This window comes from Cupressus sempervirens, chromosome 2, assembly GCF_028749045.1.
Source record: "Cupressus sempervirens isolate cs-2001-9-10 chromosome 2, ASM2874904v1, whole genome shotgun sequence".
NCBI lineage: Eukaryota > Viridiplantae > Streptophyta > Pinopsida > Cupressales > Cupressaceae > Cupressus > Cupressus sempervirens.
This window is the reverse complement of record NC_143119.1, coordinates 573833377-573849627: the sequence shown is the minus strand read 5'-3', so window position 1 is coordinate 573849627 and position 16251 is coordinate 573833377. Positions and strand designations below refer to the sequence as shown.

The window sequence follows — 16251 nt, the reverse complement described above, 5'->3', positions numbered from 1 at the left end:
AATTATCAAATTGGAAATACTGAAAGCATAGGACTTAGTACGTAGAAAATTCCTGCTCGAGGTTCTGAATAAGTTTGGATTTAGTAATGAATGGTTGAACTGGATAAAAGGTTGTATTAACCATCCTAAATCCTCCATCTTGGTAAATGGGTTTGGCACAGGGATTTTTTCCCACCTCTAGGCGCATAAGGCAAGGAGACCCACTTTCACCGTATCTCTTCATAATTATGGCTGAGGCTTTAGGGAGATGCATTCTAAAGGAGAGAAGCCAAACGGTGGACTGGAATTGAAGTTACCCTTGGGGTTGAGGCAGTTTCGCATCAGTATTATGCAGATGACCCAATCCTATTTGGAGCAGCATCAAGGAAGGAAGCAAAAGAAATCAGACTCACATTGGAAATCAGACTCATGACTGTTGAGAATGCGTTTTTGATATTGATGCCAATTTGGAAACCTTGACAAAAAGGGAAAAAAGCAACCAACTCAATCTTTTTAATGAAATGTCCCTTTTCTGATTTTGTATGATATTTCCAACTTTTAATCAGATCTTTAAGATCAAACAACTAATATCACAAAGATCCTCCAAATTTCTCAAGAAACCCCAAATCGGGTATGCCAGAAATGGTGCCAAAAGCTTCACAGCTTCACCTATTATTAATAGATCTGAAAATGGACATTTTTACAGAAATTTCAGCAGCATAACAGCCTACAAAATGACATTTCCAGATCTGTATAGCCTTTACACAACAGCTCACAAATGTACGACAAAAACTATGCTCATCGGGCTCCCGAAATTAACACAAAAATGCCCAGAAACACCACAAAACACTAATAAACTATCTCAGAAGTTTAATCACGTCCCAATACATATATTCAGCTCTATTTTAACATCTTAAAGTCTGAAATACAGCAGCAACCCAAACTGATATGAAATACTCTACTGAAAACACCAAACTCATACCAAAAAACAACCCAAAAAATTCACAAATCTGCACTATTCAGCACAAAGGCAAACTCTGTATGAGCATGCACATGGAATAGCTTCAAACTCCTGTCCTTAGCCTTCCTGGAAACTTGCAAACTCCCGTTCTTGGGTCTCCCTGGAAACCTGCAAACTCCCGTTCTTGGGTCTCTTTCTCCACAGGTTTGGCAGCCTCTGAAGAATAACAAAGAAATGAGCAAAATCAAGTTCTGGAATGAGCCCAAAATGCCTCCAAAACCCCTTAAAAGAGGGCATAACCGTAACTCACGTCCAAGAGAGGTTAATGAAACATATTTTAATAATAATTTTCATTTATTAGTCCAACGGTTTCCAAAGATTAACCCCCTTTTTCCGAAACTTCACTTTCTTGGGCCTGCCTGCCTTAGCAAAGATTTTTTTTTTTTTAATTATTTGAAAAGGGGACATGACATTCAAAAAATTAGCTTTGGATGGAAAAAAAAAAGTCACTTTCTAGAAGATTGAAACCCTTGAGCAATATTAAAATGAATAAAAAAGTCAAAATATAAAATTAGAAAAAAACACCTTTTAAATCATGTCATCCAATGTGTCATATCCATCAAAGACCAGTAAAGGCAACTAGAAAATGATCAAATGGCAATCACAGGGGCACATCACAAGAACAAACAGCAGAAAAATGAGGGACGTGGCATGATTTGTCGCTTTTTAACTATAAGCAGTGAATATTGTTTTGAGTCAGTGGGTGAGTTTTCTCCACAGGTTTGTGAGAAACTTGAGGAATACTTGCTGAAATGTTTCAGCCTGCGAGTAATTGAGTTTCAAATCTATTTTTTGAACGATGATTCAGAACGAGAAATCAAAACTTAAAAAGGATCAATGATTGTCCGTCACCAATATTTTACAGTTTGTCTCATAGGCTGCCTTTGGCTGTATGGGTTTTAAAAACATTCTATACTACTTTTGAATATTTGAGGAAAGGACTTGAGTAACTTGCCAAGTTTTAAATCTATGATTTGAACAATGATTTTTAATGAAGGACCACAGCATAAAAGATCAATGATTGAACTTTACCAATATTTTACACTTTGTCCCATAGGCTGCTTTTGGCTTCGTGATGTTAAAAGCTTTCTATTCTATTCTATTCTATTCTTTGAATATTTCAGGAAGGGACTTTGAGTAAGGTGAGAGAACATTACCTATGATAATGAAACGTTTTTGTGGATATTGTCCTAGTTGACAACAAGAACTCTTTGGTTTCTGTGTGTGTGTGAAGTTTGTTTATAATAGCAGTACAGGAGCATTTTAACAACTGAAATTTCAACAAACAAAGTTATACTGGTTTCCTACATTTACTTGTTTAAGTTTTTTAAAAATCAAAGTAAAATGAAGTTCTCAAAGTAAGTAGAATCACAGATTCTCCTCTAGTACAATTCCGGTAGGAGAAAAAAAAACATTTAATTAGACAAAGAAAATAACTAGATCAACTTTAATTAAAGAGTTGAAAGACAACTTTTCAAAGTTCAATCTACTTATGCGCTTAGATTATAAATTTTAGAAGCAAGAACTGAATTAAATACTCACAATGATTAGATGGGTTTGGTAGCTGCCTATTATGAGGGTCCTGCATATGAAGTTTGTCTTGTAGCCCATGTCCATGTCTCGAACTGGTGCGTATATCCAGCTAACCATGGATCGTCCTCCTTGCCTACTTCATGACCTGAAGCACTTCCAGCCCTCTGTGAGGGATGGTAGATGGTGATGTCAGGTCCCTAGGCTCAGGTGTAGGGATACCTACAACTTAGTTGGTTGTAACCCTATAGCTGACTGCTATCTGGAACGACACCTGATGCTAGTTGTATGCGGTATCCTCATTCTGACTGCCATTAATATGTACCTTGGCCAAGGATTTCATTAAGTGGAAGTCAACATCTCACCCTTCCCGTTTGACCATAATTAATGATTTCTGTCTTATGTAATTATCTCGAGGGATCAAGTCTGAAACTGTTGTTCACCTACTCCTTTAGTTATTTTAAGTTCAGCTGGTTTATCTCTGAATCTTGAATAAAGTTACAAGTTTGGAACACACTGAAAGCTGTTATTAGCAAACTGGTAAAATCGGTCTCTTTGTTAGTTCTAAGGTATTGAATTCAAGACTTTATTATCAGGGTTCTGTAATTACACTAATGACATAGTGATTAAATGAATCCAATGGAAGCAGTTTAATTTTCCCCAATCTCATGAATAGCAGTAGGAAATTTACTTAGACGGCAAAGCAAGACTTAACTGTTATGCATTCCAATGTAAATGTGTGGTATATAAAATTATGAAAAGAGGTTGAGAGGGGATGTTTCAATAACACCAGTCCCATGCCAACCGTAAGCTGTTCTGTCATACAGTCGAGCTGTTGATCTACAGCAGTGGAAGGAACCCTTTCTTTTTTGACGGGAAAAGTTAAAAGATTGGCAAAATGACATTGTTTCACAGAGTTAAATCTGAGAGCAGCAATATATAGGTTGAGTCAATGTTATCATCACAATTATGTTTGTCAAGGATGTCCTTAACTATTATATACTTGTATGTAGACGGTTTTTATTCCTTGTATCTTTTTTTTTTCCAACTGATAAGCTAGACTGGAACCATAAGGATGATCTCTCAAGGTTTACCCTTAAAGCAAGAGCTAGTTTCACGTTTTCCAATGTATATCAGAACTATTGCCTGAAACAAGACTTGATGATGAATTTCGGGTAATATAATTGTGGACAAAAGAAAACTTCAGAATATTAATTCTCAAGGTAGACGTTCTGGCATCTGCAGACAGCAATGATCTCACAGATTTCCTATCTAGCTATCTAGCGATTGTCAGAGATAACTGGCTCTACTTATGCTACTACGTGGGTTTCTAGTATTTCTTTCATTCAAATAAATTCTGAACACACATCTTTTAAACAGGTTTGACCATCCGGCCAAGACAATAATAAATATAAGAAAACTTTCCATGAATTCACACTGGAGTCAATTTAGTGAAATTATCGTTGAGAATAGAGGCATGATTCTCTTTCAGAAAAGGGAGTAAGGCACTTGCCTGGAAAATTTACTAGTGTGATTGATTGATAGGCCGGAGTCTGCTCAGTCTCTTGAACACCGTTGCTTTTGTCTGCCTGGTAATTTCTTAATGCATCAACTCTAGTCCTGTTTGGGCTTAAACTTCCTAATGTTTCAGCTTGCTCAGAGAAAACAAACACAATGAGACCTATGTCCGTGACCAGAGGGAAGAAAAGATTTCTCACCATTTGCAGTATATGTAAGCTCTTCCAAAGGAAAATCTTCGTTCCTACACAACACTTTCCTCCTGCCCTCATACTCCACCCAATTTGCAACGAAAGCTCTCTCAGGCGTTCATCCGCATGACATGGCACTCCAATTCCACCATCTTCCTGTCGTGCCAAGAATTCGCATGGTTTGGTGTTATCCTTAGATTATCGTTTAATAATTTAATTGTATCTCCTAAATTACTACATAATGCTTAGCTAGAGATGTTGTGTAGGATTATTATTGTGACAATCTAATTTCCAAGTTGATCAAGAACTCAGACATTCTTCCACTAGGCTTTAGTTTTGATTAATATAGAGACTCCTCCAATGACCCAAACAAGAGGCTATGTGGTAGATAAAAGGAAGTACTTTTGGAATACGTTATAAGAAGGATTGTATAGGTGAAATTATAAAATTGGAGATGTGATGAATATATATGTAACTTGTAGAGAATTTGATGAAATTATATTTTACCCTAATCGTAAAATCTATTAGACCTCCATTAATTTAATTTCCTAACTTATCTTTCCTCGATAGCTCATAATAGGTTAGATTTAATGTGATTGATTGATTAAGTTCAGTAGAGCCAACAATTTTCTGACTCTAGGGACGAGGTGAGAAGGTTTTCGTCAAGACTTGATAATTAGGGTCACAAGGTTGCACATGTCTATGGAATCAGATCTTACCAGATATTATAATTGTGTCGTTGACACAACCATTTACCATCCCCTCTCCCTGTGATACCTCTTCCCCCTCCAGGTTTGTTCATGATATTTCCAGCATCCAATCCAGAACAAAATGGTCAAATCATTAATGAACAATTCTGAGTGTTGAAACTTCAACAAGTATTCAAATTCATTATTCCCAAAAGAAAATGTTTTAAATCCAAATCAAGTTCATTAGATCACAACTAATTCATTGATACTCTTAATTAAAGATCAAACCAAAATAATTTCACGAAGCTCCCAACTTCTTAATGCCCTAAATCCGGAAACTAGATTCCGCCTAGGGCACAATCTGCAAAACTAGGGTTAGTCCGTGTAAAACCATTTAGGGCACAAATGTTAAACCATTGTAAATTATAATTCCAATACTGCCTAGGGCAAATTAAAACCATGGTTTTAATAATTCTTACCCGCTTAGGGCACATTTACAAAACCACTGTTGAAATGAGAGCAATTAAATCTAGGCACAATAGCGTGAAACATGTAACAAAGTAGTCTCAGGAAGGGGATGTGACAAGCATCAATGATGATAGATTCTTTCAACGCACAAATGGGAAATATGGTGAAGTAATGCGAAGCGTGGATTATGAACTTACCGTTGTAAGACCTTTTCTATTCAACCTCTTCACTGTGATTGCAGAAGTTACTGTGCATAAAGGTCCATGACATTTCTGTGCATGATTCCTATATGTAATAAAGCATAACATGACTGCTTGGGCGTCTTTGTCCCTTGTGTGCTTCTTTGGCTGATTTTTCATGGGTCAGCTATATTTGCAATATATTTCTAGGCAAATTATATTATCATTAATTTATGATATTAATAAACCTGGTTAAGTCTTGGAAGATTACTTAACCTGTTTGAATTCTACATTTACATATAACATTCCCAGGGAGGTATTTGAACCTGGGTCACTCCCAAGAGAGTGCACCCATTTACCTCTAAATCACTTTGTTGGACATAAAATGAACACATTTAATATAACAAATTCTGACTGCCTAGTATAAAGCAGTTGGTAAGGATAATCTAAGAAAAGTTTGAATAGTTTAAAAGCAATTACTAATATTGATTTCAGGTTTTATGTCAGATCAAAATCCATCTTATTTACTTTGTTCTACGTATTTCTTAAGTTGTAATAAGACATGGACATACCATTACCTTAACTTAGTGCTGGTTAAAACATAATTTTACCACTCTTTAGCTTATCACATTAGCATTATGCTTATCAATTTTTGTACCTAAGATTTCTTACTTGGACTTAGGAAGCCTAGACCTCTTGCATAATTTTGATTGAAGCGCCGAGTCATTTTGGCACATTTGTCATTTTTATTTTGTCAATGTTAGGCAAAGGATAAAGCTTCTTTGTGTTAAAGTGGGGACATTAAACATAAATAAGCTGGAAGATTTTTTTCACCTATGTAGCCATATCCAATGGTCGTGTGTTCCTTCAAAATTCACCCATTAATCACAGTCTCACCTGCTTTTTATCCCACTTGAACATGAACTGCATAACATGGAGAATGTCTAGCGGGTTTTAAGTTGGTTCATCATCACAGCTGCTCTGCCTTAGTGCTGCTTATGGCACAGTGGATGATTCTGGTTTACGTTTGGCAAGATGTAAATGGATTTTAAGTGATAATAAGATAGGAAATTTTGTCCAGTCTGATTAAAAGTATATAATGTTAGCTACAGTTCTCTTCTAATCTATTAAAAGTTTAAATTATTACCAGCTTTTCTTATTCAGTTTTTGTTGTTGAATTTGTCTCAGTGAAGTGCTTTTCTTCCGTTGATCTCATTTATTTTATATGTATTTGGAATAACATTTATCTTTGTTGCTGAGATTAAGAGGACTTATTTTGATGGAAATTTACTGCAGTTCTTTGACTTTTGAAGGAGTTCGGCGACTCTTGGAAAAGGATTTGGGCCTGGAGGCTTTTTCATTGGATTCACATAAAAAATTAATTAAGACGCTTCTACAAGAAGTAATTCTTCGTTCTCTCCAACTTCAAATATATTTGATGAAACAAGAGGCAAAGACAAGTAGTAGTTTATGAATAGATATACAGGTACAATGAAAAAAATGTCCTTGCTGGAATTTATGTCAGTGACTTTTATAATTGGCCTGCACAGAGGTAAGCATCTACTTTGAATTATTTAAGTAGACCTTGTTTCTTAAAGTTTCATCTCACATAACTGAAGATACTGGTGGACCATAAAAGTTCAAGAGTAAGCTCCTGGATAAATTATTGCTAGACAGTAGTGTTCTGATTAGTTAAATCAAGAAGGGCCCGAACCCTTAACATCAAAATATAATCAAGCTCAGCGGACAGCCAAAAAGGGGATTCACCAGGAGTGAATACCAGAAACTAACTACAACAGAAAGCTGTAAACAACAGCTAACTAAATCTAAACTAAAACCAGCAAGCTTGAATTACTATAAACAGGGAATACCAACAACTAAGTAAAACCTGTAAACCATCAGCACGGAGAACCAACAACCAGGAACAGAAGCACCACCAGCACAAAAACCACGAGCCACGACAAAAAACACCAGCACAGGAAAACCAGGTACCAACCCATCCAACCCCAGACAACAAACTCTATCCAGCAGCCCACACAATTTGTTAAGCTCTTTGAGCTTTTCTAGGAAGGAAGCTTTCTTCAATGGCCTCGAAGAGACAATACCCTCAGCCACTGTCTTCTCCTTTTGACCCAGCTGAGTACTTTCATTCCTCTTTTCCTCCCTTCCTTTTCTTTTCATTCTTCTCTCTGAAATGTCCCTTTACTGATTTTGCATGGTATTTCCAACTTCAAATCAGATCTTTAAAATCAAACAACCAATATTACAAAGATCTGCCAATTTCCCAATAAAATCCAAATCGGGTATGTCCAAATTAGTACAAATGATTCTGGTTTACGTTTGGCAAGATGTAAATGGATTTTAAGTGATAATAAGATAGGAAATTTTGTCCAGTCTGATTAAAAGTATATAATGTTAGCTACAGTTCTCTTCTAATCTATTAAAAGTTTAAATTATTACCAGCTTTTCTTATTCAGTTTTTGTTGTTGAATTTGTCTCAGTGAAGTGCTTTTCTTCCGTTGATCTCATTTATTTTATATGTATTTGGAATAACATTTATCTTTGTTGCTGAGATTAAGAGGACTTATTTTGATGGAAATTTACTGCAGTTCTTTGACTTTTGAAGGAGTTCGGCGACTCTTGGAAAAGGATTTGGGCCTGGAGGCTTTTTCATTGGATTCACATAAAAAATTAATTAAGACGCTTCTACAAGAAGTAATTCTTCGTTCTCTCCAACTTCAAATATATTTGATGAAACAAGAGGCAAAGACAAGTAGTAGTTTATGAATAGATATACAGGTACAATGAAAAAAATGTCCTTGCTGGAATTTATGTCAGTGACTTTTATAATTGGCCTGCACAGAGGTAAGCATCTACTTTGAATTATTTAAGTAGACCTTGTTTCTTAAAGTTTCATCTCACATAACTGAAGATACTGGTGGACCATAAAAGTTCAAGAGTAAGCTCCTGGATAAATTATTGCTAGACAGTAGTGTTCTGATTAGTTAAATCAAGAAGGGCCCGAACCCTTAACATCAAAATATAATCAAGCTCAGCGGACAGCCAAAAAGGGGATTCACCAGGAGTGAATACCAGAAACTAACTACAACAGAAAGCTGTAAACAACAGCTAACTAAATCTAAACTAAAACCAGCAAGCTTGAATTACTATAAACAGGGAATACCAACAACTAAGTAAAACCTGTAAACCATCAGCACGGAGAACCAACAACCAGGAACAGAAGCACCACCAGCACAAAAACCACGAGCCACGACAAAAAACACCAGCACAGGAAAACCAGGTACCAACCCATCCAACCCCAGACAACAAACTCTATCCAGCAGCCCACACAATTTGTTAAGCTCTTTGAGCTTTTCTAGGAAGGAAGCTTTCTTCAATGGCCTCGAAGAGACAATACCCTCAGCCACTGTCTTCTCCTTTTGACCCAGCTGAGTACTTTCATTCCTCTTTTCCTCCCTTCCTTTTCTTTTCATTCTTCTCTCTGAAATGTCCCTTTACTGATTTTGCATGGTATTTCCAACTTCAAATCAGATCTTTAAAATCAAACAACCAATATTACAAAGATCTGCCAATTTCCCAATAAAATCCAAATCGGGTATGTCCAAATTAGTGCCAAAAAAACTTCACAACTTCACAAATTATTAATAAATCTGAGAATGGAAATTTTTACAGAAATTTCAGCAGCATAACAGCCTACAAAATGATATTTCCAGATTTGTATAGCCTTTACACAACAGCTCACAAATGTAGGACAAAACTATGCTCAATCGGGCTCCTGAAATTAACACACAATGCCCGGAAACACCACAAAAACACTCATAAACTATCTCAGAAGTTTAATCACGACCCAATACATATATTCAACTCTATTTTAACATCTTAAAGTCTGAAATACAGCAGCAACCCAAACTGATATGAAACACTCAACTGAAAACACCAAACTCAAACCAAAAATAACCCCGAAAACCCACAAATCGGCACTATTCAGCACAAAGGCAAACTCTGTATGAGCATGCACATGGAATGGCTTCAAACTCCCGTCCTTAGCCTTCTTGGAAACCTGCAAACTCCCGTTCTTGGGTCTCCTTCTCCACAGGTTTGACAGCCTCTGAAGAACAACAAGAAAATTAGCAAAAATCAAGTTCTGGAATGAGCCCAAAATGCCTCCAAACCCTTTTAGAAGAGGGCATAACCCTAACTCACGTCCAAGAGGGGTTAATAAAATATAATTTAATAATAATTTTTATTTATTAGTCCATGGGTTTCCAAAGATTAGCCCCTTTTTCCGAAACTTCACCTTTTTGGAGCCTGCTTGCCTTAGCAAAGTTTTTCTTTTTTTTAAAAATTATTTAAATAGGGGACATGACACTCTCGTCCAGCTCTACCTGTATCCCACTAATAGCTGTGTTGGTATTCTCACGCATTTCCTTATTCTGAGAGGCCAACTCCTGCAACTTTTTTCCCAGCAGGGACTGGGACTCCTTCATGGAGGTAGGGGAGTCAAAGATCTCCATCTTCTCCTCTTTCGAGGGCATTTGTGTTTTTAGCTCAACAATTAGTTCCTCCATATGCTCCCTGTTATGGAGTTTTCTCCTTGAAATCTTCACCCACTTGCCACATAATGTCATTGTCCTTACCTTTTATCCAGTCCTTGACCCTTCTCTCCGCTTCAACTGCCGATACCATTTTGTTTATCTTTCTCCTCGCTATCTATAGATGATGAAGAAGGACTTGGTAATTACTTCGAGCTTATTATGGCAAATACACAACTCCTCCACTTTATCCACAAGGTACTCCGATCAAGGCCCTGCACCAAAATTTGCTAGGTAATGGGGGAGGAAGACTTCTGAAAATTAGGGTTCTCAGGATAGTTGAACTGGGCCTTAAGGGAAGGCAGGACAAAAGAGGTAGTGGGAGAGTTCTGCACAGAATTAGTAATGCAATTCTCAGGGGTCCAACTAGACTCCGTGGACCAGGTGGTTGCCGAATCATCTGACAACACAACCGTGCCCTCAACAGTAGCATTTTTGTTTTTAGCCTCGAGGTGACTTGGGTATTGGAGGGGGAGACAATCTGCAGCTTGGAACTAGACAAAATAAGAGTGGAAGTTGGGTTATAGAGATCAATAAACAGGGTAGGAGCAGGACTATTTTGTGGGGTAAGATTAAGATGGAAGTTGTACAATCTGAAGATCAGACCCTGATGAAGCGGGGCCCTCCCCTTGACTTTGGTCTTAATCACCGACTGAGACAGGGAGGAGAAAATCCAAAAAAGGAAAATAGAACCTGATACCCTGCTTAAAATGGTTAAGCACAGAGAAGAGATGGGAGTGAAAATGTTTGTACCTTCCTCTAGCGTGACAAGCTTAATTTGCACAATCGCAATCACTTCCCACTCTCCGGGAAGCTGCTTCCTGTTGAATCTGCTCTGCAATCTCAGAATTCTTTTGCTTGGGTCCAAAAAACTCTCCAAATCCTCCTTATGCCTTAAGGTTCCTAGCTAGTTGAGTGCTCTCCATACTCAACTCTATGACAACTGCATTAACTTATGCTATCGTAATGAAGGAAGCTCCACCAATTTCACATTCTCGTCTACCTTTGACTATGCAAATTGCTGAAATAAATTTGGGTGGAAACCCACCATTCCGTCCACATAATTATATATTTTCCTGTCGCACAAAATCTTCCAAAGCTTAGCATTATTTTTTGAATTCATCGCATTTATCTGACTCAATCTGTTGTAACTTAGCTCCCATTATCTTGCTCAGGTCAATGAGAAACACCATATTAAGCTTCCAATACTCCCAACTGCAGAGCCAAAGAAACCAGAAAAATCTCAATCTTCGCAGAATATTAAGACTTCTTGCACCGATTAAATAAAATGGAGGCAAAATCATAAAAAGAAGAAGACCGCAGAAGCCTAAGGCACGAATTCTGGGGCAAGTACTTGTCATAATAGCTCATTGATAACTAGATAATCTTGTCATTACTGCCCGAAGTGGCAAATATTGTGCTTGATCGCCACAATGGCCACGACAGGGATTGAAAAGTACTTGTCCCATATCTTTAAATTTGCTGTAAAGTGGTCTTCCGCTGCTATCATGTTTGCAACATGATTACCCTCCCTCAAAATATGATGGCATGGAAAGTTTGTTGACCAAACCGGTCGCATTGGCATTATTAAGTATAGTTGACATAATTATGTTGTCCTTGATGGGCAACTGGTCGAGGAATGTTCACCTCTGGAGTACTTGTAGATATCTTCACCAGTCTGCACCGAAGAATAAGACTAGGCTAAGACTAATCTAGTCAGCATGAGGAGTCATCACAGTGATATGGCAGAATAGGTATGGTGAGAATTCAAATTATGTTTGTAGTCTGAACGGTGGAATGTAGAGAGGACAGACGGATCAAGACAAGACCCACAGTAGACTGACAGTACTACCAGTTTAGACCCTATAGTGTAGGTGTTACAGGTTGCTCATGAACTACCCAATAGCTTGAATTCAAATTTTGAATTCACTGGTTTGAGCGAGATACTCTCCAAGGATTTTTGACACCGATAGATAAGGGGTGATTTCACACATTCAATGTGTGTAGAAAGAGAGAAGAGAGTGCAGACGAGAACACAAAAAAGAAGGTTGCTGCGCAAGCAAGAGTAGGAGTTGGAGAGCAAAGAGCCACATCTGACCAGAGGTAGTAGAGTATACTATGAAAGCAAGCAGAGCAGAAGAAAGCAAAGTGATATGAAGGATATCACTAAGTACGTCCATTAGACACTGGGAGATCATAACATCTCAAAGGTATTGAGTGGAGATCTACAAAGCAGGAAAGTCCTACTTGTTTAGATTACATTTGATTGCTCTTTAATCATTGTAATCAAGTTGTAAGCTCCTAACAGAGCATGCTTTAGTTGTAAGCATATGTTAAATCCTTTAACCAGGTGCCTCTCAGAAAGAGTGCGAAATCCTTTAATAAGGTAACCTTAACAGGTTGATTGTAATCCTAACAGATTATAGACATTCATAACAATATGTGATCTTAGAAGGAACATGTTGTAGCTCTTAACCGGGATCCGTTTTATCTGCAGTAAAAGGCTAGCGGGTATATTTTCCCCACCGTGGTTTTCATCTTCTCATCGAGGGTTTCTACATACAAAAATCTGTGTGTTCATTGATGAATGCTTTTGTGTATGAGTTTATATGCTTTTATTTCACTTCATAATTGTGCTAGCTCTCAAGTGGCTGTTAAGTAGTATACTCAAAGCGGTGAAAAATTTAACCGGTTTAGCAGGCGGTATTGATTCACTCTCCCTCTAAGTACCAGTTGAGACCAACAAAGGCTTCCATCGTGGCTACAAATCTTCGCTTTTGTGATAACGTGCTCAATCTCCTATCCCACTTTCAATTGTTAAAAACATTTTTTCATATCCCATTCTATAAGGATCTTCTAGAACTATTTGTCTTTAAGAATCTCAACTCCATTGAATAAAGCTAACATCTCTGCTACATAAGAGGTTTGGAGCTTGAGATTTACCATATAGGCAATCAAATACATTGCCTCTTATGTCTCTAATCAGATCCACTCCAGTTGCTTTCCAAGACAAGACACATTGGAGTTAAGTTTAACCCATCTAGGGTCAAGGGGGGTGTTTGGGGGATCATTTAATCAAATTTCTCCTACCAATAGTAGGAAAATTATAACAATACAAACAACTTAAAAGGTCGCTGTTCTTGGCAATATCCCAATCAATACAACTAGGAGGATGAGGATGGTTAGAGTGGTGAATATTTAACACGTTTTCTTTTTTGTTGACCACTATAAAATACACCTTGCTGACCACTTTAGACTTTCCTCTAAAATCCCTGTTGTTTCTCTCTTTCCAGAGGGCCCAACCTGACATAAAGCAAGGAATGCCACCACAACTCTTTCGGTAAAGGATGTGAAGAGGGAGTTGTTCAAGAGTCGGAGACCATTTTAGAAGCTTTGGGCCAAGTCCGAAAGCTATTGAATAGGATTATGAGACATTGCCAGAAAGTTCCAATAAAGGAGCAAGAAAACAAGAGGCGACAGATTGATTCCTCTTGACATTCACAAATCGGACAACAATTCACATTCCTCTTGACGTTCACAAATCGGACAACAATTCACTAACTGAATACCCTTCTTAAGATTATCCATTATGAGAATTTTCTAGTTGTAGATAGTCCATTAGAAGAATCTCACTTTAGGCAACACCTAGAGCGACCACATTATTTACTAATTAAAGTTCTAGGGCCAACTAGGAGACAGTAGATTAAAGCCGGATTTAATCAAATACAATCTTGAAGTATAGTCCTATTGTCCCAATCTGTAGAATCTGAAGGAATTTGGTGTTTGGATAAGCAAACCAACAATACCTTTCTTTTGATTGTTAAACATATCAATGTCAATTTTCCATCTAGGAGGGGTACTGATAGATTCCAATAATCTACAGCCTTTTCAGCCAAATGTTTTGCAAGGGTGGATTGGAGAGTAGGGGAAACTGGATGAAACTCCAGCAAAGGTTAGCTGTTCCAGGAATCCTTCCAAAAGTCCACAGTCTAACCATTGCCCACATTCTAGAGACAACCTCGAAGTAACATTGGAATAGTCTTGTTGAGGTGGTTCTAGATGTTGAATCCCATTGGAAAGTTGGATTCTAACAGATAATGAACAGCTCTGTTATTCAAGTATGTAGCTTTCATAATACTTGCCCAATCAGCTTTAGACTTCATAATATTCCAAGGGATTTTGGAGAGAAGGGCCAGGTTTAACAAGTGCACTAGATACTAGTGTTATATGAAAAAGAAAATCAGCATTGTAACACGGGGATGCTTCTCCCCAAGAGTACCCCAACGTCTTCAAGACAGGGATGCACCAAGAATAGGGGATGTTGTTTTGACATCTCTAGCGGTGCGACAAGTCCGCCACTGTTCTAGCGGAGACGGGGGGATGTTTGGGTGTCCCTTGAGGGGGGAGGGGCACGAGAACGAGTCCCTTGACCCCTCCAGGGGACAACCAGGGGCCTCTCGTCCAACCAAAAAAAAGGTTTGTTAAAAATAAATGAAACTTTTTTTTAATATTCTATTGGTCGTATTGAATATCATATCATGCTGTTCAATGTAATCATCTTTATGATGAGATATTCATACTTTTGACATCTATGACTATTATAATTTAATATTTATATAATAGAAGTTTGAACTCTTCCATTTGTTGATTCATGTGAAAATTTATAATATTTATTGTTCAATGTTTAATATTCAATGTTCAAGAATTTAAATTTTAAGTAATTTAGTATTTTACATCTTTATGTCTTAAATTATTATACATCTTTTCATAACTAGCATTTTAAGTACCACACGTATAGGATATATCATATACACCTCCCTCCTGTCCCCCGCACTGGCCCCAAGTTGAGAGCTCTATGTCTCGCCTGCCTAGAAACCCGTCCCCTTGTTCTGACAAGCACCTGTCCCCAAGGGCGGCGTAACTATGAAATTTAGTGAAATAATTGAAACTTGTAAACATCCTAATGATCCAAATAGGTAAAGGCTTAGAGAGTAGAGACTTATGGAAAACCATCATACATGGGCTAGGATACCATAGTAACTATGATGTTGACAGGCATAACCTTCAATGATGGCAAGGGGGTTGTAATGGCATAATGTGTTTTGGAAAGACTCTTGTGGGTAAATGTGGATTTTCAATACTCAAAATATTTAAATCCTTAATTAAAAAGATCTTTACACCATTTTAAAAATTGGCAAATAAAAATGGCTGCTTGCTGGAAAGAATAAGTAAAATGAGATTTGTGAATGTCAACGAGGAGAGGTTTGCTTCTGCATTTTAAGGCAGATGGACATTAAGGGAAAAACTAAGAAATCATGTTGGCTTGATTAGTGGCAATTTTTTTATTATAATAAAATCAATTTAGTGATTTAACTGAAATTGTTTTGCTCTATATTGCTGCAAGTAGTAGCATGGGCTACATAGAGGCCATAGGTCATTGTGAAGCCTCGCGGTCACCATAGTGAGCCACAACCATTGTGCAGTGTGTTCAAGATTTTGCCTTGAGTAACTTGACTATTGTTTTAAAAGAGATGGTACAACAGTGACATTAGTATATTAAGACTGGTGTGCAACTGAGAGATTGGTATGGAGAGGATGTAGTTATCTATTAAGCCTTTTTTGAGATTAAGGCATAGTTAACTATTGGATACTTGAGTGATTTGTGGATGTAACTTTGTCACAACTACTTTGATTAGGTGTTATTAGTTTTCAGACATGATTAATTGACTGGTCAGACTCGTTGATTGATCACTCAAATTTAGTATTCACTTTATTGATTTGTAAGATTAAGTTGGAGCTTTATGTGAGAACTCATCTGGTTTTTCTAGTTAGATTCTTACTTTTCCATTTAAATGACTTTACTCTAATTTTTGTTACGATGCATATATAGTCTCTCTCTTCTACCACTGCGCAGTGTGTTATAGTTTTTATGCTTAGTAGTTTGGCTAGTGTTCTCATAAATGAAGGCACAATAGGGACAATAGTAGATACGAACTTCTGCACCATTGAGAGTTCAGCATAGATATTAGAGAGGATGTAGTTTTTTTGAGAGTGTGCTTTGAG

General features: G+C 37.4%; 1 protein-coding gene across 2 annotated transcripts in view; it reads left to right on the top strand.

The window, feature by feature from the left end:
- Window positions 1-16251, top strand: part of LOC149574732 (uncharacterized) — a 169433-nt gene that overhangs the window by 38394 nt on the left and 114788 nt on the right. Inside the window, exons 2-3 of one of the 2 annotated variants that reach the window (XM_089814549.1) lie at window positions 6872-7127; window positions 8185-8290. The gene's annotated coding sequence lies outside the window, so the exon portion shown is untranslated. Of the gene's footprint in view, window positions 1-6871; window positions 7128-8184; window positions 8441-16251 lie in introns of those variants that run through there. The other variant, XM_089814550.1, reaches the window with a different exon arrangement.